Here is a 26,148-nt window from a genome sequence, read left to right on the forward strand (position 1 = left end):
AAGCTATGAAGCGTATCATCATGGAACTCATAAACAAAGACATTGGGAACCTTCAAACACTGGATCCTACCCAATTCGGCTTTGTTAAGGGCAGATCTTGCCTCTTGAACCTGGTCAATTTCTTTGAAACAGTCGCCAAGGCCATAGACGAAGGGAAGGTAGTCCACACAGCCTACCTTGACCTTGCAAAAGCCTTCAACACAAAACTCCACTCGGGCATCATAAATAAGCTCACCAGCTTAAATATCAACCCCTATGTCACAAGATGGGTTGCAAACTGGCTTAGGGATAGAACCCACATGGTCAGAATTGCAGGTGCCATGTCAGACTCTAAACCAGTTACAAGTGGCGTCCCACAAGGCTCAGTCCTGGGACCTCTCTTGTTCAGTATATATTTCTCTGAGGTATGGGCTAACACAGGAGGACTATGGCTGACAATGTTTGCAGATGACTGCAAACTGGGGGCCATAATCGACTCACCGGCTGACACAAGCATCCTCCAAAAAGGTCTCACAGAGACAGATAACTGGTGCAAGAGCCATGACCTAACGCTAAATGCCAAAAAGTGCATAGTCATCCCCTTTGGGAAAAACAAAGCACCCACAAATTACCACATAGGTGGTAATCCATTAAGTACTGAAGAAGTAATTAGGGATTTGGGGACCAAGTAGATTGCAATCTCTCCTTTGACAATCACATTGCCAAAGTGGTTAGAAAGACATTCTATATAGCCCACCTTATCACAAAGGGGTTCACATCTAGATCAAGAGAGGTCATTGTGCCCCTCTACTCATCACTCATCAGGCCCATAATTGAATACAATGCCCCATTTGGGATGTACCTTACCCGACACCTGCTACAACTAGAAAGACCCCAAAAGTACCTCACCAAGAGGATCAAGGGACTCAAACAGATGCTCTATGCAGTTAGGCTAAAGAAACTCCAGCTCTACTCAGTTGCTTACCGCCTACTCAGAGGCGATCTGTGCCTGACATATAAAGTCATGTCCAACCCAGAATTAATGGACATGCTCCACCTCAAGAACTCCAAATCCATCAGAACTACATGCTCCAGTGACTTAAACCTCAGCACAGAAATAAATAGAACATGCTGGAGGGACAGATTCATATCCCAGAGGCTCCCCTCACTGTGGAACAAAATCCCAATCCATGTCAGACAGAGCCCCTCAATGACCCTCTTCAAGAAGAATCTTGACGTTTGGATGGGAGATTGTAAATTTACCCCTGGGATCTCTTCTGTGTCACTGCTAGACAGAGGCATGGTAAACTAACCTTAAATGGGCTATCTTCTGTGACCTACTATACAGAGGCACAGTCAACTAATCTAAGAAGAGTGGCGAAAGCCAAACCCACTCTGGCTAGGCTTGTAAATGCCCTAGGGCAGATAGCCTAGTATCAACCTATGAACCTATGAACCTATATATATATATATATATATATATATATATATATATATATATATATATATATATGTATTTATTTATATGGCAGTTCAGTGATATCTGTACTGTATAATGTTAAATGTGCCATATGACTTGCTCAGACATATTTTTGTATTTATGTCTTCCAGGGATCATGGCCCACCACAAGAACTCAAGTTACAGTAGGGCTGAAGATGATATCATCATTAGCATCATGATTCAGCAATACCGTGTGCTATTTTCACGAACCAGCCAGGACCAGCAGGAGTGTACTGCAATGTGGCAAGATCTTGTCTGCAGGGTCAATGAGGTAGGCCTGCATAATGCACATATGAGCAGGTACGCCACCACTGCAGTGATCTTCTCCATGTCCGTCAGCGTGCCGCTAATGTGCGTATGGAACAGCTTGCAACAGGGGGTAGTGTTAGCATACACCCCCCCTCACCAGAGTGGAGGAGCTGCTCATGAGCTTGGTGGCACCTGCCCAACAACAACAGCAGCAGACATACACCATGATGGAGGTTGGAGCCACCCAGCAAGCACACATGGAGCATGCAGGTAACATGGCATATCTCTAGACTACTGTTATCTGTATTGGTAGATCATGCATATGTGAGATGTGGAGTGTGTCATTCAAAGATGTGGAGCCTGTTATTGTGCAATACTGATCATTTGGAACATAAGCTGTGGCCCTGTGAATGTAAACTGTTCTGGTACTGTAAGATTGCAAACGCACAATAGCAATGCCACAGTTGTGGCCATTGACAAACTGTCTCATCTCTATGTAGGTACCTCTGGGGTGACGTCAAGGCAGTGGGCAAATGCTGGTGAGTGTGTTTTACATTTATTATTGGAAATAAAAAGTGCATGTCATAGTTAAGGTGTAGGCCATGTACACATGTAACACACCTACCCATAATGCATGCTGTGCATGTTTGGTGTAAGACCATGCACATCTCACTAATGTGATTAGCAGCCTCAAACACATGCAGTACCCACACCATCTCAAGCAAATGTGGCTAGACTGTAGTGACCATTGGATAGGCACAGTTGATACTCAACATGCACATAACATACACATCTATGTCATACACAGAGCATTTTAACATGCTACACATAAAGGATTCCCAAACCCTCTGTAATGACACACTCCAGTATCCACAATCTCATCCACACATTACACAGAATATATCTGAGGGGTAGAGGCCTATCCTGGGGCATTTAAACACTCTGCAACACTCTACACATTCATGGCAGGGAAAGCTCCTTATTAGCCTCCTTACAAAATCACGTAACAACTGGTTGTGAAATGGTGAATTTAGCCAAGGTAGTACAGTTCCGGCACAGCATGGTTTGTGAAACATTTGTAGCCTTGAGTGACCACCTGATGCCTCATGATGATGGCCTATAGTACTATAGCCCATCCAGTTATTGTAACCACAGTACTACACATAGCTGTCATTGCTACTCACCATAATGATGCATGTGCGCACACATATGCACCTCTAAACATTATGCATACCAATCACCATTTGCACAACTGACACATATATGTCTTGTGATGCTATTGAGTGGCTAGGTCATATGACACATATTGGGTATGTGCAGTGTTTAAATATGCAGCCGTGTATTAGCATTCCATGTCATGGATGAGACTGGCATGTCCACAATATGATCTACACTTACCATATGTTCCGTACATGGGGTATGTGGCCGAATGGTATTCTATCAGTTATCCTTGCATCACTGATAATGTTGTGTGAATGCTCATCATGCATTTGCTGAAAACGTGTCCACAATTAACATGTGTCCACAATTATTTGCTAAAGACACAGAGGCTGTAATCAGCATTAGTACCTATCTGACACACAGATATACATCCAGTAATGGTATGTACACCTGTGAGTTATGGTGCACAGTACATCACATGGTTATGAATATCTGCACAGCAATGTTGTGTCCATGTATGCATTGTGTTCCAGGGGGAGGGCCATCACCGAATAACAAAACACATGCATCAAAGCGATGTATACTGTTAGTAACAAGGATTGGCCACACTTGCACTGCATGCTGTTGAGCAACACATGTCCTGCATGCTGACAGATGTGATATGACTGTTTTGCTTGTGATACTGTATTCCACCATCACCTGCTATTGTGTATGCTCTGTGATTGCTGGTGTTGTGTGTGTCTGTTTTCAAGAGGAGTGTAGTTTTGTGTGTGTGCATGTGTGCATGTGGTCTGAAGTCATGTTCAAGTCTTAAAGTGTGTTTCCTGTTTTCCTCTCACAGGTGGTGAGGTGGGGCTGGTTCAGTACAGCAGGGAACCTGATGTCACCGAGAAAGACAGTGATCATGAGGATAGGTGTGTTGAGGCACAGGCAGGTTTGTCAGGGTCTATTGTTGGGCCACCAATTGATAGTACACAAGTCTTCACCCCATCCATGCACACAGTCACACTGCCTGTACATCCATCATCACCATTGCCCTTAGCTGAGGGACAGTGTATGGTTGGCACTGGCCAGGACAGTGTGGTATCTATGGCACATGTATCAGGACACAGCAGCCATAGCCAGATGTCTGGAATGGTACCACATAGGCAGATGCTCAGGGGTTCTCGTCAGAGCACTGCTGGTCATCATGCCCCTGGCAGACGTGCCACACCTCTTTCTACCACACACATGTTCCAGGCTGTCATGGAGGCACAAACATGAATGGAGCGGTACACCAGACAGGGGCTAAGGGCACAGAGGGCTCATTACACCTCTGTAAATGACAGTATTCGTGACCTAGCAGGTGCCATACGTAACTACACTGAGGTCATTGATAGAAGTTGGGGTGAGACATTGGATGTCCTCCACAATGTCATGTCCATGTGTCAGGACAGTGTGGGATGGTTGAGATGTTGACGTGGATGTATGCCAGCAACATCAGCAGCTGGAGGTCACCGTGGATGTCCAGGAAGTCACAGCCACTCCCATAGTGCCAGTACCAGCACCAGCAGTGTTGGGAGGGGCTGTCCATAGACCGTCCTAGCAGACCACGTGCACGTGGCTCTGGCCAGTCCCAACAGGGAACTGGATTCAGTGGACATTTGTCAACCTCTGAGGATAGTACCCAATCTGGATTAGTACCTGATACTGTGTGTAGCACCCCTGCCAGGCACAGGTTCCGTATCTGTGGCCAGAAACGGTGATCTGTAAAGCCTGCCAGGTACAATCTGTAGCTATCTCACAAATCCCCGTATATGGCAGCCACATGGTGGAACTGTGTGCATGCAGACACACACACATAAACCAGAAACCTAGGGCAAACACATACCCGCACACATGGCATCAACATTGGCCCATAACAGTACTCATGGCCCTCACACACACACACACACACACACACACACACACACACACACACACACACACACACACACACACACACACACACACACACACTCAAACACGCATGTCGATTGTATGGCTCAGTGTAGGCCTCTGGCAAACCAACACACCCTGTGTATATGATAAAACCTGTGCCACCTCCTGTCATCTGTAACATTGATGCAGGAACAGGCTAACATGGTGCTGATGCACAGGGTGAATTTAATAAAGTATAGCAATGGTTGGATGTGTAGCATGTTGTCAGCAGTAAAGTGTAATGATATCCTTGAAGGTGTAGCTGAGCAGGCATGATGCATTAAAGCTGTAATTATGTTTTTCACCAGTGTTTATTCCAACTGTGTTTTGTTTACCCATGTGCCACTTGGCTGATGAGTGTAGTTGTGTCAGCATGCGTTATACAGTGGACAGTAAGTGTGGGGTGTGTGCAACACAGGTTTGCAGGTGTCCATTTGTGAACATGGTGGAGGTGCACTGTCTGCTTGTACATGCATATTGGACACATGGGCAGGGTGACATGCCCTCTATTGGCCAGTGTAAACACTCCATAGTTTCTATTGGTGGCTAGTATGCAAGTATGCATTGTACTACACACATTTTGGAATTGGAGTATGCATGTGTGTTGACACTGTGCTGTGGGTGATGCTGTTGTTGCCATCTGCCATTGGTTTGCATTATTAAGCTTAACATTGTCCCAGCTGCATAATCCTTTAGTAATGCACACTGTTTACCTACAGGATTGCATGGACCGTGCTATCACAAACACAAGAAATTCTCACTTATACAGTAAAAGTGCATTAGTCTCATGGACCCCTGCCATAAACTAAATATATAATAGAAGGTGTGAAATTGTACCAAAAAAGAGTTACATATCAAGAAGAGATAACCTCTCTGGTCAGTATCATTGGGAAAATACAAGTCCTCATTAATCATACAAGGCAAGCTTCAAAATACAAATTGGCAAGTATTCCAAAGACAACACTAAAGCTTTCTTTAGTGTTGTTTATAATCTACAGGGGAAATCTCAGATTGGGTCACAGTTAATGTAAATGGTCACAAAGTACACTTATCTGACTGACATTACCAATTTCTTGTCAGACAGTTTGAATGCAGAATTCACCACCCTGTCATTACACAAGGGCCACATTTCTAGACCTGAAGAATGTAAAACCTGATGATTCACAGACACTCTAGTTAAAACATCTCTTTACCAAAGTCCAAACCACAGTGGCAATGGTACTGGACAGTGTCCCTGGCTGTGTCATACACAAGCTGACATATGAAGTCACCACTCACCTAAACACTCTGTTCAGATGCAGCCTCTATACAGGTTACATACTTGTGGAATGACACACGGCAATGGTGTTCACAGTCCACAAGGGTTGAGCTACAACTTCTTCTCCTTTCAGATGCTCCCATTAGGGGTTGACACAGTAGAGCATCTGTTTCCATTTTTTCCTGCCCTCTGCATCTTGTGCTGTCACACCATCCTCTTGCATGTCCTCTCTCACCACAGCCATAAACCTCATCTTAGGCATTCCTCTTTTCCTGTTACCTGGCGGCTTCATCCTTAGCATCTATTACACAATATACTCTGCATCCCTCCTCAGCACATGTACAAACCAATATAATCCTGCCTATCTGGCTTGGTCTACTAACCTTCAAACCTGGGCTGACCCTGTAATATACTTATTCCTAATCTTGTCCACCCTCGTCACACCCAGTGCAAACGTTAACATAAATTGATTAAGGGTAAAGCTACAACAGAACCTGGAAACTCTCATCCTATAAGCCAGACTAATGTTATCTGGAAGGCTATGAAGCATATTTATTTATTTATTTATTTAAATTTGTTGACCGGGAGTGCCCGACTGGATGTAGGTCCATTTTCAGCGGAGGCCCGGGGAGAAAAGCTCCACAGTTAAAATAAACAGTATATACATTGGATTACATAGCGAATAACAATTTACATAGCAATTACTTACAACATATTTACAGATGAAGAACACAGTACATCAGTAGACAACTAGAATCTTTATCTGTGAAGTGCATACCAGACGTTAACAAATGTTACAAGAAGAAGAAGTTCGTGCTGTATAATAAGTACTGGCTTATGAGCATCTGAGCTTGCTATAATCAAGGTAGTTAGTGGAGTGGAAAGAAAGGTAGTGGTTGGATGGGGTGGATGATATTAGAGTGGGAGTTGCAAGGGCATAGCCAGCATGTTTTTAGTTGCACTTTTAGTAAAGTTTTGAAGTGGGTGCATGATGGTATGGAGGTAACTGTGGGTGGGAGTGAGTTCCATAATTTGGCTATGGCGCAAAAGAATAGTGCTTCACCAGCAGAGTTATTGGCTTTAGTGATCTGCAAGTGATTTTTGCTGCTGGATCTTAGTGGTCTGGTGGTGCGATAGGGTTGGAGTAGATTCTGGAGGGATGGGACATTTAGTGGATGGTTTACTAGTTTGTGGGCGAGTGAGAGTTGATACCACTGAAGGAGGTGAGGGAGTTCAAGCCAGCCCAGTTCAGCAAGTGAGAGACAGTGGTGACTACGGTAGGATGCCCCTGTGGCAAATTTGGTGATTTTGTTGCAGCAGGTCTCTAGCTGTTTAGATCACATTGCCTTAGGTTGGTATATATTGGAGAGGCATAAAGTAGGGTGTAGATAAGGTGGGAATTTGCTATTGAAATCTTTGCTGCTTTGGTGAGAAATTGCTTATTTCTGTATAACGCTCCTAGTTTTTCTGTGGACTTTTTTTATAGTCATGGATATGTGAATGTCAAATTTTAGTTTATTGTCTATTTCCACTCCTAGCAATTTGTTGTGTTCAGTTGGGTATGTAGTGGTGTTGTCTTTTGCCGTGATGTTAAAGTGAGAGTTGTTTTGAGTATGTTTGGTGGGTTGGAAGATGAGTAGTTTAGTTTTGTTTGGGTTGAGTATTAATCGGGCATCGGATAACCATGTTTGGTGGCAGAGGCTAGATTATTGGTGTAAACAGAGAAGAGTAGGGATCCAAGGATGGATCCTTGGGGAACCCCTATGGAGACAGGTAGTTGGGGAGATATGCCATTCTGCCATACAATGGATTGTTGGCGGTCAGACAGGTAACTGTGAAACCAGTTGGTGACCGATTGTGAGAAGGATAGGTTATTGAGGACAGAGATAAGTTGTTTGTGTGGGACCATGTCAAATGCTTTAGATAGGTCTAGGAAAGTAGCAGAGGAGAGATAGCCATTGTTTTTATGCTGAAGGATAGTGTTAGTAAAGGAGAGTAAGGCAGTGGTGGTGCTATGGTTTGGTCGGAAACCATGCTGAGTACCGGAAAGGAGGTTGTTAGTAAGGAGGTTGTCTGAGACCTGAGAGTGTATGCATCTCTCTAGTATTTTGGAGAGTGGAGAGAGAATAGCTATGGGGCAGTAATTGGTTAGTTCTGTGGAGAGTCCGCCTTTGTGGAGGGGGAATTATATGTGATACTTTCCACAGTGTGGAATGTAACTTTCTGACAGAGATCAGTTAATCAAGATGGATACTGGGTAGGCCAGAGCATCAGCTGCGATTTGCAGGTATTCACTTGGGAGGCTGTCTGCTGCTAATTTAGTGGGTTTAAGTTTAGTTAAGAGTTTTTTTATGTTGGAGGTAGGTACAGGAGAAAAAGAGAAGGCAGTGGGGAGATTACTAGTTGAAGGTGTGGGTTGGAGTGGAGGGTGTTGTGTTGTTTAGCTAGTGATAGTATGGTTTGGGTGAAGTGTGTGTTGAATGAGGTAGCAATATTTTCTGAGGAGTGAGGGATGTTAGGAAGAGAGGTACTGACTTTACCTGGGTGGAGGATGGAGTTTATGGAGGACCAGAATTGTTTGGGGCTGTGTTGTGAGGAGACTAGGGCAGACTGGTAGTATTGGGATTTGTCTTGTTTTATTAGCTTTTTGACTCTATTGCGTAGTTCTAGGAATTTCTGTCTAGCTGAGGGGGTTTTGGTTTTGCGCCAGTGCTCCCAGGCTTTATCCCTGTTTTTCATTTCTGACTTAGTGGTTTTCTGTAGTCATGGGGAGGGTTGTGCTTTGGTTCTGGAGAATCTTATGGGGGCATGGTAATTAAGGATGTTCAGGAAGGTAGTATTAAAAATTCAACTGCATCATCTAGACTGAGGTACTTTAGAGGATGCCAGTTACATTCTTTGAGGAATGAGATGAATGTGAGTGGGTTAAAGTTTAGTTTTTTATGTATTTTATGGTAGATGACAGCTTTAGCTTGGTATAGGTATTTATTGAGTAGGAATATTGGGGAGTGATCACTGAGGCTATCTGATAAGCAGCCTGTTATATATGACTGGGGGCTCTTACTGACTAGTATCCAATCCAGGGTAGTGTGCTTGGTGGAGTTTTTATTTATCCTGGTTGGTGACTAGACTAGTTGAGTGAAGCCATGAAGGTGTACATGATGGGTTGGATTGTTGCCAGAACAGGATTGCCAGTCAATATTGAAATCACCTAAGATGATAGTTTCTTGGGGGAGATGGTGGGTAGACCAGCTGAGGAGATTTTCTAGGGGAGGGATGTTTTGGCCTGGTGGGAAGTAGCATCCAATTATGTTGATGGTTTTGTTTTGGTTAATTTTGAGGTTGGTATATATTATTTCTTCATTGCCTATTTGTGGAGCTGATGATTTTAAAATCTGGATGTTTAGATGCTGTTTAAATATTATAGCTACACCACCTCCTTTTTTGTTTAGCTGGTCTACTCTTAGTATGCCGTAACCTGTAGGGAGTATTTGCTCACTGGTAATGTGAGGTTGTAACCAGGTTTCTGTCAGGATGACTATATCTGGGGAGTACAAGTCTATGGTGGCATGGAGATCATGGACTTTGTTGGATATACTTCTAATATTTAGGCATAGTAGAAGGAAGTCACTTGACTTTCTATTGGCTGTAATATGGGAGAAGTTGTGGTTTCTAGTCTGATTATGAAGACTGGGGTTGGAGATGGTAGGGCCAAGGTTGGGGTGGATGTCTCCACTTTGGGCTAGTTTTGATAAGCATGAGATTATTAGTTTTCTCAGTTTTTGAATGTGTTGGTTTATAAGGGAAACTTTATGATTGTGCTCTGTGGGTAATAGGTATGGTGGGAGGGTTACTATGTTAAGTTGTAGGGATGCTTTATGTCTGAGTAATATAGTTGGTAGAATATGTGGGGGGTGCATAGGGATGGTTCTTGAGCTGGTGGGAGGGGAGCTGAGTGTGGGTGAGACATGAGTGGTGGTGTGAGTAGTAGTACAGTGGTAGTGGTTGAGTGGGGGAATGATGGAGCTTTGGTAGGATGTAAGATATGCAAGGAGAGTGGATGCAGTGAGCATAGGAAAGGTATGCTTGTACATGTTAGTTGAGGAGGTGTGATAGTAGTGGGAAGATGGAGGAGGTAGTGTTGGGTTAGTGCTGTGGTTGGCTATTAGAAAGATGGGAGGGGTTTGAGTGCAATAAAGGTGGGACCACCGGTGGCGGGAGGGAATAGGGGGCAGGGTGGGGAGCGAAGTGGGTAGAGACCCTGTTAGTTGCTGGTATGAGGGGCTGGAAACAATCACAAAGCAAAGACAAGTATGTGTTAAAAAACAATCACAATTGACCAAGGACTGCTCTGAAACTGTAAGTCATTTCTTAATTTCTCAGTTGGAAAAACAGGATAACCTTGTATCAGTAGGCTACTATGGTCATAGTTTAAATTTACAAACACACAGTATTAATCAGTTATGGATACTATTTGCTAACAGAAGGGAATAAGAGAAAGTGGAAGATGTGTGTGTGTGTGTGTGTGTGTGTGTGTGTGTGTGTGTGTGTGTGTGTGTGTGTGTGTGTGTGTGTGTGTGTGGTGGGGGGGGGGGCTGCTTACAACCAAAGCAGAGTGCTCTCCAGGGGAAAGTGAATATTGGCTCAAACAGGTAGACACATACTCAAAATTAACTGTAGCTGTTTGCAGACAGTTCAGACCCAGACTGCGCCTTTCTTACAAGAATGTTAAAGGTGGTACCGCAGTTGAATACTTAGAGTGGTGTTAGGTCTAGAAAAGAAGAGTACAGAGAGGAGTAAGTACTGTTGAGATGGTAAATATACATTATAAAGATTATAAAAAACACACTGAGCAAATAGCTACCACATGCAGGACAATGCCATGCACCAACTACTTAGTATATGCAGATACTGAGCTAATTGGAAGAACATTAGAAAAGAAACCCCAAACAGTTATGCAGTTACAGATAAAAATATAGCATAGCATTATGGAACTCATTAACAGAGACATTATGAACCTGCAAACACTGCACCATACCCACTTAGGTTCTCTAAAGGCCAGATCATGGCGTCTACACCTAGTAGACTTCAAGCTAGTTAACAAGGCTATAGGTGAGGGAGGGGAGGTCCACACAGCCAAGCTATAGCTCACCAGCAATTCATACCCATCCCACATTCTGGTATTATACATAACCTCAACAGACTGACCATAAACGATTGTTAGATAATGGATTGACAACTGATGCACAGATGTAGGACACACAGTAACATTTGCAGCCTCCATGTACAATTCTATGCCAGTAACAAGTGGTATTCACCTGTACTCAGTCCTGGGACCACTCCTGTTTGGCATTTAGCTTTCTTAGGTACAAGCAAACACAGTAGGGATATGTCTGCCCACATTTGATGAGGCAATGTTACAACTGCCTTATGTACACAGACCACCCTCTCCTCTTCCCAACAAGCTCAAATATATGTGAGAGATGCAACTATATAGCCAAACTGGAGGCTGAGCTCTCTCAACATAGTACTGGCATGGTCAGTCTGGAGGAGAAGGTAATCACACATACCACAAATCCAGTCTCACATAGACCTATCGCAACAGCAAATCAAACACATAAACACACAAAAACATACTCGGAGGCTCTAAATAAAAATCTACCCAAGCAACAGAGACCTCCAAAGCAGACATCCAAGCAACTGCTACCCACAACAATACCCAAGTATCACATAGTTCACAAAGTCAGTGAGCCTCACAGTCACAGCCCTTAAGTCTAAACAACACATCTAATACACTTGTAATAGGTGACTCTATTGTCAGACACACTGACGTCCCTCTCATCAGGCTGAACAAGGAGAAGGTCACTGTAAGCTGCCTGTCGGGTGCCAGGATCTGCCACATAACACAAGCACTCAGGTCACTCCAAAGCAAGTACAAATATGACTCCGTCATTGTCCATGCTGGTGTGAATGACCTGAGATGTACCTCCCTGGACTACATGAAAAGAGACATAGAGGAGCTCTCTCATCATGTGGCCCAGGCTGGTATGACCCTGACCTTGAGTAGCATCTTACCCTCACCAAAAATGATACCACAGTATAAAGACAAAATGATCAATTTCAACAATTGGCTAAAGTATTGGTGTAACTCAAAGGGGATCCAGTGTCTGTCAGCCTGGGATGACATGCTTGACAAGCCACGTTGCTTCGCTAGGGACTGCTTGCACCTTCACCCCTGGGTTTTCAAATACTGGCCAAGGCTCTTAGCACCCCATTGTGCTTTTTTTAGGCAAGGCTCAAAAGACAAACCCACCTCCTTAGACAACACAAGGAAAAAGAAACTAAGGGTAATCCTGCTCAATGCCAGAAGTCTAAACCTCAAGATGCATGCACTTGAGGCTGTCCTCAGTATGGAGAATATTGATATCTGTGCAGTAACAGAAACCTGGTTCAAGGCTCCCGAGAGCACCCCAGCACTACCAGGCTATACCTCATACCATGCTTTTCGGACCCAAAACTCAGACCAAACCACAAGAGGAGGGGGGGTATCCATATTCATCAAAGATACCCATACCTCCAGGCTAGTGGCACTGCACGAAGCATCTGAGACCATCCATGTGCAACTAACAGTGGGTAAAACTGCCTTCCAGTTTGTAGCCTGCTACAGACCACCCTCCCAAACTCAGGAACTCCACTCGGCTTTCCTGAAGACACTGGAGGATATGAAGGTCTCTCCAAACACCATTATATTGGGTGACTTTAACTACCCAAACATAGACTGGGAGCACTACTCAAGCCCCAACACCCTAACCCAATGGTTCCTAGAATTTATAAACTCAAATGCTATGGAACAACTGGTCACCACTCCCACAAGAGGGGAAAACATATTGGACCTGATCATCACAAACATGGGGACTCTATGGTCCATACCAGAGGTATACCCCTCATTGGTAAGATCTGACCATAAATTAATCACTATGGACATCCATATTCCATCCCCACCCCCAGCAAAGGAAACCACAGTCAAAAACTTCTCAAAAGCAAACTTCCCACTTCTCAAAACCGAGGTGGAATCCTTCAAAGCCCCAGGGCCAGTGGAAAATATGGCCCAAACCGCAGAATCCTTTACAAACGCATTCTATGGATACCTACAGGAATGCATGGATCGTGCTATCCCAAATAAAACCAAGACACACTCCTCCAAAGGCAGGAAACCTGTCTGGTGGACCCCAGCCATAAATAAGCTGTACAACAGAAGGAGGAAGCTGCTACATGATAGAGAAAAATCCCTGAAAGGAAAGGCAACTCTGATCAGTACTAGCAAGAAACTGCGATCCCTCATAAAATCATCTAAGGCTAGGTTAAAAAGAAAAATTGCACAAGATGCTAAAGATAATCACAAGGCTTTCTTTAGTTATGTCAGAAACCTGGGTGGAAACTCCCAGATATGCTCTGAGTTAGTGCAAAATGACAAAAAATACACTGAACCCACAGACATTGCCAACATCCTGGCAAACAGGTTCAGTGCAAACTTCTCCCCCCCCCAAATGAGCAAATGACTACCCCAACAGAGTGTAGCCTTCCTGACATCACAGATGCACAGGTGAGAGCTGCCCTCCAAAGCAAAAAACACAGCATCAATGGGACTGGATGGTGTCCCGGGCTGCGTTTTACACGAGCTCCCAGAAGAACTGAACCCTCACTTAAAATCACTGTTCAGTCTCAGCCTTACAACAGGATATGTACCCAAAGAATGGTGTACAGCAACAGTGGTCCCACTCCATAAAGGTGGTGCCACAACGGACCCCGGAAACTATCGCGCTATAAGCCTAACTAGCCTGGTCTGCAAAGCTATGAAGCGTATCATCATGGAACTCATAAACAAAGACATTGGGAACCTCCAAATACTGGATCCTACCCAATTCGGCTTTGTTAAGGGCAGATCTTGCCACTTGAACCTGGTCAATTTCTTTGAAACAGTCACCAAGGCCATAGACAAAAGGAAGGTAGTCCACACAGCCTACCTTGACCTTGCAAAAGCCTATGACACAAAACCCCACTCGGGCATCATAAATAATAAGCTCACCAGCTTAAATATCAACCCCTATGTCAAAAGATGAGTTGCAAACTGGCTTAGGGATAGAACCCACATGGACAGAATTGCAGGTGCCATGTCAGACTCTAAACCAGTTACAATTCATCCCACAAGGCTCAGTCCTGGAACCTCTCTGGTTCGGTATATATTTATATGAGGTACAGGCTAACACAGGAGGACTATGGCTGACAAAGTTTGCAGATGACTGCAAACTGGGGGCCATAATCGACTTGCCGGCTGACACAAGCATCCTCCAAAAAGGTCTCACAGAGACAGATAACTGGTGCCAGAGCCATGACCTAAAGCTAAATGCCAAAAAGTGCATAGTCATCTGCTTTGGGAAAAACAAAGCGCCCACAAATTACCACATAGGTGGTAAGCCATTAAGTACGGAAAAAGTAATTAGGGATTTGGGGACCAAGTAGATTGCAATCTCTCCTTTGACAATCACATTGCCAAAGTGGTTAGAAAGACATTCTATATAGCCCACCTTATCACAAAGGGGTTCACATCTAGATCAAGAGAGGTCATTGTGCCCCTCTACTCATCACTCATCAGGCCCATAATTGAATACAATGCCCCATTTGGGATGTACCTTACCCGACACCTGCTACAACTAGAAAGACCCCAAAAGTACCTCACCAAGAGGATCAAGGGACTCAAACAGATGCTCTACGCAGTTAGGCTAAAGAAACTCCAGCTCTACTAATTTGCTTACTGCCTACTCAGAGGCGATCTGTGCCTGACGTATAAAGACATGTCCAACCCAGAATTAATGGACATGCTCCACATCAAGAACTCCAAATCCATCAGAACTACACGCTCCAGTGACTTACACCTCAGTACAGATATAAATAGAACATGCTGGAGGGACAGATTCATATCCCAGAGGCTCCTCTCACTCTGGAACAAAATCCCAATCCATGTCAGACAGAGCCCCTCAATGACCCTCTTCAAGAAGAATCTTGACGTTTGGATGGGAGATCATAAATTTACCACTGGGATCTCTTCTGTGTCACTGCTAGACAGAGGCATGGTAAACTAACCTTAAATGGGCTATCTTCTGTGACCTACTATACAGAGGCACAGTCAACTAATCTAAGAATGGTGGCGAAAGCCCAACACACTCTGGCTAGGCTTGTAAATATTTATATATATATATATATATATATATATATATATATATATATATATGGCCGTTCAGTGATATCTGTACTGTATAATGTTAAATGTGCCATATGACTTGCTCAGACATATTTTTGTATTTATGTCTTCCAGGGATCATGGCCCACCACATCAACTCAAGTTACAGTAGGGCTGAAGATGATATCATCACTAGCATCATGATTCAGCAATACCTTGTGCTATTTTCACGAATCAGCCAGGACTAGCAGGAGTGTACTGCAATGTGGCAAGATCTTGTCCGCAGGGTCAATAAGGTAGGCCTGCAATGTTGTGTCCATGTATGCATTGTGTTCCAGGGGGAAGGCCATCACCGAATAACAAAACACATGCATCAAAGCCATGTATATTGTTAGTAACAAGGATTGGCCACACTTGCACTGCATGCTGTTGAGCAACCCATGTCCTGCATGCTGACAGGTGTGATATGACTGGTTTGCTTGTGATAATGTACTCCACCATCACCTGCTATTGTGTATGTTCTGTGTTTGCTGGTGTTGTGTGTGTCTGTTTTCAAGAGGAGTGTAGTTTTGTGTGTGTGCATGTGGTCTGAAGTCATGTTCAGGTCTTAAAGTGTGTTTCCTGTTTTCCTCTCACAGGTGGTGAGGTGGGGCTGGTTCAGTACAGCAGGGAACCTGATGTCACTGAGAAAGACAGTGACCATGAGGATAGATGTGTTGAGGCACAGGCAGGTTTGTCAGGGTCTGTTGTTGGGCCACCAATTGATAGTACACAAGTCTCCACCCCATCCATGCACACAATCATACTGCATGTACATCCATCATCACCATTGCCCTTAGCTGAGGGACAGTGTACGGTTGGCACTGGCCAGGACAGTGTGGTATCTATGGCCCATATATCAGGACACAGCAGCCATAGCCAGATGTCTGGAATGGTACCACATAGGCAGATGCTCAGGGGTTCTCGTCAGAGCACTGCTGGTCATCATGCCCCTGGCAGACATGCTATACCTCTTTCTACCACACACATGTTCCAGGCTGTCATGGAGGCACAAACATGAATGGAGCGGTACACCAGACAGGGGCTAAGGGCACAGAGGGCTCATTACACTTCTGTAAATGACAGTATTCGTGACCTAGCAGGTGCCATATGTAACTACACTGAGGTCATTGATAGACGTTGGGGTGAGACATTGGATGTCCTCCACAATGTCATGTCCATGTGTCAGGACAGTGCGGGATGGTTGAGACGTTGACGTGGATGTATGCCAGCAACATCAGCAGCTGGAGGTCACCGTGGATGTCCAGCAAGTCACAGCCACCCCTGTAGTGCCAGTACCAGCCCCAGCAGTGTTGGGGGGGCTGTCCATAGACCGTCCTAGTAGACCATGTGCACGTGGCTCTGGCCAGTCCCAGCAGGGAACTGGATTCAGTGGACATTTGTCAACCTCTGAGGATAGTACCCAATCTGGATTAGTACCTGATACTATCTGTAGCACCCCTGCCAGGCACAGGTTATGTATCCGTGGCCAGAAATGGTGATCGGTAACGCCTGCCAGGTACAGTCTGTTGCTGTCTCACAAATCCCCATATATGGCAGCCACATGGTGGAACTGTGTGCAGCAGACACATACACATAAACCAGAAACCTAGCACAAACATATACCCGCACACATGACATCAACATTGGCCCATAACAGCACTCATGGCCCTCACACACACACACTCACACACGCATGTCGATTGTATGTCTCAGTGTAGGCCTTTGGCAAACCAACACACCTTGTGCATATGATGAAACCTGTGCTACCTCCTGTCATCTGTAACATTGATGCAGGAACAGGCTAACATGGTGCTGATGCACAGGGTGACTTTAATAAAGTATAGCAATGGTTGGATGTGTAGCATGTTGTCAGCAGTAAAGTGTAATGATATCCTTGAAGGTGTAGCTGAGCAGGCATGATGCATTAAAGCTGTAATTAGCAATGTTGTATTGTTTTCACCAGTGTTTATTCCAATTGTGTTTTGTTTACCCATGTGCCACTTGGCTGATGAGTGTAGTTGTGTCAGCATTCAGCATGCATTATACAGTGGACAGTAAGTGTGGGGTGTGTGTAACACAGGTTTGCAGGTGTCCATTTGTGAACATGGTGGAGGTGCACTGTCTGCTTGTACATGCATATTGGACACATGGGCAGGGTGACATGCCCTGTATTGGCCAGTGTTAACACTCCATAGTTTCTATTGGTGGCCAGTATGCATTGTACTACACACATTTTGGAATTGGAGTATGCATGTGTGTTGACACTGTGCTGTGGGTGATGCTGCTGTTGCCATCTGTCATTGGTTTGCATTACTAAGGTTAACACTGTCCCAGCTGCATAATCCTTCAGTAATGCACACTGTTCACCTACAGGGTTGCATGGACCATGCTATCACAAACACAAGAAATTATCACTTATACAGTAAAAGTGCATTAGTCTCATGGACCCCTGCCATAAACTAAATATATAATAGAAGGTGTGAAGTTGTACCAAAAAAGAGTTACTTATCAAGAAGAGATAACCTCTCTGGTCAGTATCATTGGGAAAATACAAGCCCACAATAATCATACAAAGCAAGCTTCAAAATACAGATTAGCAAGTATTTCAAAGACAACACTAAAGCTTTCTTTAGTGTTGTTTATAATCTATAGGGGAAATCTCAGATCGCGTCACAGTTAATGTAAATGGTCACAAAGTACACTTATCTGACTGACATTACCAATTTCTTGTCAGACAGTTTGAGTGCAGAATTCACCACCCTGTCATTACACAAGGGCCACATTTCCAGACCTGAAGAATGTAAAACCTGATGATTCACAGACACTCTAGTTAAAACATCTCTTTACCAAAGTCCAAACCACAGTGGCAATGGTACTGGACAGTGTCCCTGGCTGTGTCATACACAAGCTGACATATGAAGTCACCACTCACCTAAACACTCTGTTCAGATGCAGCCTCTATACAGGTTACATACTTGTGGAATGACGCACAGTAATGGTGTTCACAGTCCACAAGGGTTGAGCTACAACTTCTTCTTCTTCTCCTTTCGGATGCTCCCATTAGGGGTCACCACAGTAGATCATCTGTTTCCATTTCTTCCTGCCCTATGCATCATGCGCTGTCACACCATCCTCCTGCATGTCCTCTCTCACCACAGCCATAAACCTCATCTTAGGCATTCCTTTTTTCCTGTTACCTGGCGACTTCATCCTTATTATCTAATACACAATATACTCTGCATCCCTCCTCAGCACATGTACAAACCAATGTAATCCTGCCTATCTGGCTTGGTCTACTAACCTTCAAACCTGGGCTGACCCTGTAATATACTTATTCCTAATGTTGTCCACCCTCATCACACCCAGTGCAAATGTCAACATAAACTGATTAAGGGTAAAGCTACAACAGAACCTGGAATCTCTCACCCTATAAGCCAGACAAATGTTATCTGGAAAGCTATGGGGCATAGCATTATGGAACTCATTAACAGAGACATTATGAACCTGCAAACACTGCACCATACCCACTTAGGTTCTCTAAAGGCCAGATTAAGGCTCCTATACCTAGTAGACTTCAAGCCAGTTAACAAGGCTATAGGTGAGGGAGGGGAGGTCCACACAGCCAAGCTATAGCTCACCAGCAATTCATACCCATCCCACATTCTGGTATTATACATAACCTCAACAGACTGACCATAAACAATTGTTAGATAATGGAGTGACAACTGACGCACAGATGTAGGACACACAGTAACATTTGCAGCCTCCATGTACAATTCTATGCCAGTAACAAGTGGTATTCACCTGTACTCAGTCCTGGGACCACTCCTGTTTGGCATTTAGCTTTCTTAGGTACAAGCAAACACAGTAGGGATATGTCTGCCCATGTTTGATGAAAATGCATACTGTGGGCTATACTTTATTCTCCAGATGACACACACATCCTCAAAAAGGGTATCATAGAGACAGATACCTGGTGTCAAAATCATGCTATAAAGCTACAAGCCAAAGAAAGCATAGTTATCCACTTTTAGAAAACAAAGTATCCCCAGAGTACCACATAGGTAGTAGCCCCCAAAATGTGGAACAGGTACTAATGTATACATAGAGCCATGTGTTTAGTCATCTCTCCTTTGATAATCACATTACCAAAGGGTTTTGGAAATCCCTCTGTGGAGCACATAAGCAATAAAGGGTTTGCATGCAGATCCACAGAGGTTGTTGCACACCTATAATGATTAGTCATCTTTGCCAGACTTTGCTTGCTTTGGAACAGGGTTCAAATATACCTCAAGCATAAACCCTCACTCACACTCTTCAACAGAAACCATGATGAGTGGATGTGAAACAGAAGACATAGCCCAGGGATCACTGCAGTGGCTAGTCTTGTCACAAGCATACAGAAGTGACCTAAGGTCTGGAAAGCTCCAGCATGCTCTGTCAAAGATAACAGATGCTTTCATGGAGAAAGCAGAGTACCCAGCTATGAAATAATTGAGGTCTCATGTATGTATATGGCTTTGCCCCACAGCTAACTTACATGTGTTATGCACATACAGTTTTCATTGTGATATGTCATACACTAGAAAAATCAAAACCCACTCCACATTGACCAGTGATGTCACACACCTGGCACACACACACACACACACACACACACACACACACACACACACACACACACACACACACACACACACGCACACACACACACACACAATTCGCAAGTGTGGGATTCAAACTTCTACCTAACTACATTATGATACTACAGCAGTATGAATTTACATGACACACTATACACATAATTTCACCTTCCCACAGGTATATTTGTAGGATGGTGACATCATCAGACTTGACAAAGATGAGTATATCACTTTCAAGGGGTATGAGTAGTCTCCAAAAAGGGCGCTCCCTCCTCAGCGAAATCCACACACAGTTGGTAAGTGCAGGATTCAAATCCCTACCTAATGACATTTTGACACTACAGCAGCACGCATTTACACAACGCGCTATGCACATTACTGGGATTTCACTTTCCCACATGTATATTTGTAGGATGGTGACATCATCAGACTTGACAAAGATGAGTATATCACTTTTAAGGGGTGTGAGTAGTCCCCAAAAAGGTTGCTACCTCCCCAGGAAGACACACACAGTTAGCAAATGCAGGATTTAAACCCCTACCTAACTACACTATGATATTATAGCAATATGCATTTACATGACACACTATCTACATTACTGTAATTTCGCCTTCCCACAGGTATATTTGTAGGATGGTGACATCATCAGACTTGACAAAGATGAGTATATCACTTTAAAGGGTGTGAGTAGTCTCCAAAAAGGTTGTTCCTTCCCCAAGGAAGACACACACACACAGCTGGCAAGTGCAGGATTCAAACCCCTATATAACTACATTATGATACTGCAGCAGTACACTTTTACACAACGCATTATACATATGACTGGGATTTAACTTTTCAACAGGTATATTTGTAGGACAGTGACATCATCAGACTTGACAAAGATGAGTATATCACTTTTAAAGGGTGTGAGTAGTGTCCAAACAGGTTGCTCTCTCCCCAGGGAGAGACAGACACACACATACACAGTTGGCAAGTGCGGGGTTCTTAATCCAAACCAAGTACTTCTTTACACTTCAGCAAGCAATATGGAGTTGCAGGGTGCAATACAGACATTACTTGCTGACAGTGTGCCCAAAGGATTTTTTCAAATTTGCTAACCTCAGCAGGCTTATCATACTAGGTGTATTGTGAGTGTATTATATGCATAGGCCATGACCATATTTATATGGGTTGATGCACCACATGCTGGCACACAGAGGGTTAAACTGGTGGCTAAGCTCTGTCAACCCAATACTGGACAATACAGTCAAGAGGAGTAGGGTCATACAAGCACAACACCAACAGTCTCACATAGACCTACAACATAAGCACCAGCAAAACACACACATAAATACACATTACCATACTCAGAAAATACAAATATTAATCTGAAAAAGAGAGAGTGTCCTCCTAAGCAGACAAGCAAGCAACATGCACCTCCAAGCACATGCCAAAAAACACATAATACACCAAAGCAGTGTACCTCACAACAGGCCCTAAGGCAAAATAACATACCCAACACACTAGTAATAGGTGACTCCATAGTCAGGCACACAGATGTTCCACTCACTAGGCTGGACAAGGGGAAGGTTACTGTCAGTTGTCTGTCAGGTGCTATGATCCGCCACATAACACAAGCACTTAGATCACTCCAGAACAGGTACATATATGATGCGGTCTTTGTACATGATAGTGTGAATGATCTGAGACATACCTCCCATTACAACATGACAAGAGATATATAGTAGCTGAATGATCATATAGCCCAGGCTGGTATGACCCTGACCTTGAGTAGCATCTTACCTTCACCTACATGATACTGCAATATAACAGAAAGATGATAAACTTCAACAATTGGCTGAGCTTCTGGTGTCATTCAAAGGTTATCCAGTCTCTGTCTGCCTGGGATGACATGATAGACATGCCTAGTTGCTTCACTAGATATGGTTTGCACCTGTCACCCCTATGCTTCTGAATACTGGCCAAGGCTCTTGCTGTCCCCATATTACCTTTTTTGGGCAACCCTCAATGGTTCATAGGTTCGTAGGTTCATAGGTAGGTACTAGGCATTTGGCCCTGGGAACTATACAAGCCCAGCCTAAAAAGGTACCCTGGCTTTTGCCACCTAAGAAAATTATTTTCCTGTGCCACTGTCGAGCAGAGCCACAGAGGTGATCCCTGGGGTGAATTTCCTATTTCCCATCCAGTCATCAAGATTTATCTTGAAGAGTGCTAATGAGGAGCTTTGTTTGATATATATAGGTAGTTTATTCCGGAGTATGGGAAGTCTCTGGGACAGGAATCTATCCCTCCGGCATGTTCTGTTTATTGAAGTGACAAGGCTTAGGTCCCTAGAGCATGTAGCTTGGAGGGATTAGGATTTCTTTAAGTGGAGTATGTCCAACAACTCTGGGTTTGACATAGCTTTGTATGTTAGGCAGAGATCACCTCTGAGTAGGCGATATGCGACGGAGTAAAGCTGAAGTTTGAGACGGTCTGTGTACGGCATCTGTTTGAGGCCGGTAATCCTCCTTGTGAGGTATTTCTGCGGCCTTTCCAGTTGTTGTAGATGTCTTGTGAGGTGCATACCAAAAGGGGCATTGTACTCTATAATAGGTCTAATGAGTGATGAGTAGAGGGGAACAATGACCTCTTTTTTTCTGGATGAGAAACCTTTTGTAATAAGGTGTGCCACATAGAAGGATTTCCTGACCACTGTGGCAATATGATTATCAAAGGAGACACTACTGTCCACCTGTGTCCCAAGGTCTCTTATCACACTTTTAGTGTTAAGTATACTACTGCCTATGTTGTAGTTCATGGGTACAGAGTTTTTACCAAAGGGGATGACAATGCACTTTTTGGCATTGAGCTTGAGGCTATGGCTTTGACACCAGGCATCTATCTCAGTGAGGCCCTTTTGTATGATGTCCACCTCGTTAGGAGTTTCGATTATGGTTCCTAGTTTGCAGTCATTTGCGAACTTCATTAGCCAAAGACCTTCTGTGTTAGCCTGTACTTCAGAGAAGTAGATACCAAACAGGAGAGGACCTAGGACTGAACCCTGTGGTACTCCACTTGTCACTGGTCTGAAGTCGATTTTGGAGTCTGCTACTTTCACAGTGTGGGTTCTGTCAGTGAGCCAGTTGGCAACCCATCTTGTGACATAGGGATTTATACCTAGTTTAGTGAGTTTATCAATAATTCCAGAGTTGGGGATGGTGTCAAAAGCCTTGGCAAGATCTAGATACAGGCTGTGTAAACCACCTTACCCTTGTCTACGGCTTTGGTGACTTCTTCAAAGAAGTCTATCAGGTTTAGGAGACATGATCTGCCTTTTACAAACCCAAACTGGGTGGGGTCCAGAGTTTGGAGATTACCAATGTCTTGGGTTATAAGTTCCATGATGATACGTTCCATGGCCTTGCAGACCAGGCTCATCAGGCTAATGGGGCGGTAGTTCCCGAGGTCCATGGTGGCTTCCTCCTTGCTGAGTGGGATAACTGTCACTGTGCACCATTCAGCAGGCACAAAGCCTGAAGTGAGACTATGATTGAACATGGTACTTAGGTGGGGTGCCAGTTTGTTCTGTAGTTCATGTAGAACGCAGCCTGAGATGTTGTCTGGTCCCATGAATGCTGTGTTCCTGGCTTTGGAGAGTAGGGTTTTTATCTGTGCAGCCGTGATTACAGGAACTTTGCATTCTACTGGTATAGAGATGGGCTCTTTAATGGGTGAGAGGGGTGTAAAGTTAGCACTGAACCTATCTGCTAGGATGTTGGCAATATCAGTTGGGTCTGTATATTTAGTGCCATTGTGCTGCAACTCAGAGCAGATCTGAGTGTTGCCATTGAGATTCTTGACATAGCTATTGAATGCTTTGTGGTTGTCTTTAGAATCAGTTGCAATTTTATTTTCATAACTAGCTTTGGAGGATTTTATCAGGGATCGCAGCTTCTTGCTGAGGCTGACCAGGAAGCTCCTACACTCATGGGGTTTTACTCTCTTTTGCAGCAGTTTCTTCCTTCTGTTGTACAGTTTGTTTATGGCAGGGGACCACCAGATTGGCTTCCTTTTTTTGGAGGATAGTGTCTTGGTTCTGTTTGGGATAGCACAATCCATGCACTCATGTAAGTGCTTATAAAGTGCAATTGTGTAGGATTCAGTAGTCATAACTGTATTGTCCATCTGCATGGGTGTCATGAAGTTCATCACTTCTGTCTTAAGAAGCATGAAGTTGGCTTTGGATAAATATTTTACCGTGGTTTCCTTAATGGGGGGTGGGGGCAGAATGTGAATATTTAGGGTAATTAGCTTATAGTTGGATCGGGCCAATGAGGTGTTGACTTCAGGTGTGGAATACTGGTCAATCAGGACAAACCAAACCCCGTAACCAACACAAATAACCACAAAGTGAGCTAAATGCTACTCATTGCCAGAAGTCTCAGCCTCCAAATGCACACACTCCAGGCACTTCTCAGCATGGAGAATATTGAGCTTGGGTTTACTTCAGATAGAGCATATACATCAGTTCTGCATTGGACATGGACCTGTCTGTTGGCCAGAGATCGCCTGAGTAGACGGTATGCAACAGAGTACAGACTGAGCTACTTCAGTCTTGTTGCATGGGGCAACTGTTTGAGGCCAGTAATCCTCTTGTTGAGGTACTTCAGTGGCCTTTCCAGCTGCTGAAGGTGCCTCATTAGATTCATCGCAAGTGTGTCGTGGTACTCTCTGATGGGTTTGATGACTGATGAGTAGAGGGAACCTCCTTTGACCTGCATGCAAAGACTTTGACAATTTGTGGGAACACATAGCATGATTTTCTAACCACTTTGTGAATGTGTTTCTGAAAGTAGAGATGACTATCCACATGTGTCCATAGATCCCTTATTATTATCTCCATATTTAGGGTGTTGGCACCTATGTGGTATTTGTATGACTGTAGCTCGAGGCCATAATTTTCACACCACATCTGTCTGACTGAGACCCTTTTTAAGGATGTCTCTGTTGTTCCAAACATCAATTATGACAACCTTTTTGCAGTCATCCACAAACTTTGATAACCATAGCCCTCATGTGTTTGACTGTACTTCTGAATAGTATACACCAGACAGGAGGGGTCCCAGGACTGAGCCATGGGGGACAGCAGTGGTTACCAACTTACAGTCCAACAGGGAGACCACAATTCTAACCCTGTGGGATCTATCTGTGCCCCAGTTGGCAATCCATCAGATGACATATGTGTTTATGCACAGGTTGTTGATTTTGTGGATACCTGTGTGGGATGTTGGAAAAGGGCTTTTCAAGGTGTATGTAGGCTGTGTGGAGTTCATGTCATTAATGTATGTCCTGGGTAACTGCCTTGCAAACTGTCTAGCAGGTTTAGGGACCATGATCTGCCCCTGACCAAACCAAAATGGGTAGGGTTGGGTGTTTGTAGGCTCCCAATAGCTCTGTTTATGAGTTCAATAATGATGGACTCCATGGCCTTGCAGATCAGACTTATTAGGCGTATAAGACAATAGTTCCCATGGTCTGTTGTGCACCAACACTTGTGGAGTGTGCCTAATGTTGCTGTAACCCATTCAACAGTTTCATATCCTGTACAGAGGGTGAGTCTCAACAGACTGTTCAGGTGCAGGGTCTGTTTGTTTTGGAGTTCACATATGACACAGCCAGGGACACCAAGTCATCCCATAGATGCCGTGTTTTTAGGTTTGGATAGAGCTGTTTAACCATTGTATATATGATTTCTGGGTTTTCACAATCTCCAGGTATGATAATGGGCTCTTTTGTCAGTAAGAGTGGGGTAAATATGTATGAACTTGTCTGACAAGATGTTAACAATGTCAGTCGTGTACATGTATTCGTTTACACTTTGCACTAACTCAGAACATATATGAGTTTACATTGATATTTATGACATAGCTAAAGAAAGCTTCATGGTTCTTTATGGAATCTTTGGCAATATTTTTGGTAGAGCTTGGCTTGGATAATGTTAGGAGTGCTCATTGTTTCTTGATGATACTGATCGGAGATTTATTGATCTTCTTTGCATTTTAACTTTCTTTGAACAACTTAAGTACTTGTATTACATAGTTCGATTAAGACATGGGTCCAATATATTATATGG

Source organism: Protopterus annectens, chromosome 4.part0, assembly GCF_019279795.1.
Source record: "Protopterus annectens isolate FY-2018-M chromosome 4.part0, PAN1.0, whole genome shotgun sequence".
Lineage (NCBI taxonomy): Eukaryota > Metazoa > Chordata > Ceratodontiformes > Protopteridae > Protopterus > Protopterus annectens.